Source organism: Aethalodelphis obliquidens, unplaced genomic scaffold, assembly GCF_003676395.1.
Source record: "Aethalodelphis obliquidens isolate GAN/ISIS:26980383/991018 unplaced genomic scaffold, ASM367639v1 scaffold6, whole genome shotgun sequence".
Classification (NCBI taxonomy): domain Eukaryota; kingdom Metazoa; phylum Chordata; class Mammalia; order Artiodactyla; family Delphinidae; genus Aethalodelphis; species Aethalodelphis obliquidens.
Genome location: NW_020837950.1, coordinates 75,430,263 through 75,432,309, shown reverse-complemented (window position 1 = coordinate 75,432,309; position 2,047 = coordinate 75,430,263). Strand labels below are relative to the sequence as shown.

Below are 2,047 nucleotides of genomic sequence, written 5' to 3'. Positions count from 1 at the left end.
CAGCACGGTTATCTGCTGTGGGATACAAAAATTACCCCAAACTCAACAAGTTAGAACAGAACACGTCTAGTATCTCAGCTTCTGCCGGTCAGGAACACGGGAGTGGCCGGGGTTGGCCTGATGGTCTCACGAGGCCGCAGTCAAGGCGCTGGCCCGGGTCGGGGTCCCGCCCGAAGGCGCCCCTGGGGAAGGGTCTGCTGCCGGACTCACTCAGTGCTTGGCTGCCCCTGGCTGTTGGGCTGAGGCACCTCACTTGCTGGCCTCACGGGCTTCTCCCAAATGGCATCTTGGTGACAGGAGTCTTCCAGCAAGGTGGAGGTCACAGGCGTTTATAACCAAATCGTGGGTGTGAAGCCCGTTTGCCACATTCTGGTGGTTACCAGTTACCAGGTTACTATGTTAACGCTGTTACTAGGTAACAGTGTGTGTGGGGGGGGGGGGGGAGTTCCACAAGGAGCGGGGGATCGTGAAGGTCTCGGCAGAAGTCAGTCTAACTCAATAGTCAGATTGTCACTTGAGAGAGAGGGCTTAAACCAAAAACATCTTCCAACATGCGTGACTAACGAGTTTATCAGTGACAGGTCCTTGCCGAAGACACTGCTAGAGGAAGCACTTCGGGAAGAAAGGAGTGGGGCTGAGAAGGAAAGGGCGTGAGCAAAAGAAGCAACTGTGAGCTACTCACACAGGGTGATAATGACGGTACTTTGGGGAAGAAAGGCAGAGAGGAGGTGAGATACTGAAGAATCAGAATGGAACTTAAACCATGTAGGACTTGGCGATAAAGAAAATGCTTAGGATGCAGCTAAACACACACTCGGAAGGGAGTTTCTGTTCTGAAACTGCACATGTGGGAAAAGAAGAGAAGTGGAGAAGCAGGGACCTAAGTGTCCAACTCAGGAGGTTAGACGTGGATAGCAGAGCACAGCCATGGAGAGAAGAAGGAGAGGAACAGTCAGGTCTAGAGAAGCGATTCACAGGACTGAAGATCAGAAGGAAAGTAAACATTAGGCAGGATGAGCAAAGCCAGAACCCGCCTGGACTACCTGATGGTTCCACAGACTAGAATACAGCAGAAGCAATGGGATGTCACCTCCAAGGTGAAGCTACAAGAAGGCTGTGGCTCCTGTTTCTCTCTCCCTCCTTCTCCAGCCCTATCTCTATCTCCATCTCCACCTCCATCTCCATCTCCATCCCCATCCCCATCTCCACCTCCATCTCCATCTCCATCCCCATCCCCATCTCCATCTCCCTCTCCCTCTCCATCTGCATCTTTATCTCTATCTCCATCTCCTTCTCTCTCTCTCTCTCCGGCTCCTTGCTCTGGGAAAAGTGGTTGCTCTGTTGTGAGCTGTCCCGTGGAGGGGCCCCATGTGGAGACACTGACGTCTCCAGTCAATGGCCCTGTGAGTGAGCTGGGAAGTGGCTGTGACCCCAGTTGAGCCCTCAGATGACTGCAGCCCCAGTTGACACATTGATGGCAGACTTGTGAGACCCTGAGGAAGAAGCCCCAAGCTCATCACGTCTGGTTCCTAACACTGGGAAACTGTGAGGTGATACATGTTTGTGGTTTTCAATCACTGAGTTTCGATGTAACCTGTTACACAGCAATCAATAACTAATACAAACTACAAAAGTCACAATGTGGCAAGATTGAAAAAGAAAGGAGGAAGGATGGCTTTACTAAACAATATTAGCAATGAACAGTGAGATATAACCACAGATAGAACAGAGATTTTAAAATCAAAAGAAGATATAACCAATTTTGCCAAGAAATTCAAAGCTTAAATAAAATAAACAATATTCTGTTAAAAATTAAGCTAACCAAAACTCACTCAAGAAACAATAGAATACCCAAATAACCCAGTAACCACAGAGAAAATGGATCACTCGTTTAAAGGTGGACCCCCTGCAAAAATGCAGATGGTTTAAAGGAAAGTTCTGTCAAATATTTAAAGAGCAGGTAATACAAATCTTATTAAAGTGTTTCAGGTAATTAAGAAGTAGGAAAGGGCTTCCCTGGTGGCGCAGTGGTTGAGAGTCCGCCTGC

The 2,047-nt window shown here is 48.6% G+C and overlaps 1 protein-coding gene across 1 annotated transcript in view; it reads left to right on the top strand.

The window, feature by feature from the left end:
* Positions 1 to 993: 993 nt before the first annotated feature.
* Positions 994 to 2,047, top strand: part of LOC113619193 (arginine-glutamic acid dipeptide repeats protein-like) — a 7,127-nt gene continuing 6,073 nt past the window's right edge. The window contains exon 1 of the mRNA XM_027103976.1: positions 994 to 1,097. The gene's annotated coding sequence lies outside the window, so the exon portion shown is untranslated. The remainder of the gene's footprint in view (positions 1,098 to 2,047) is intronic.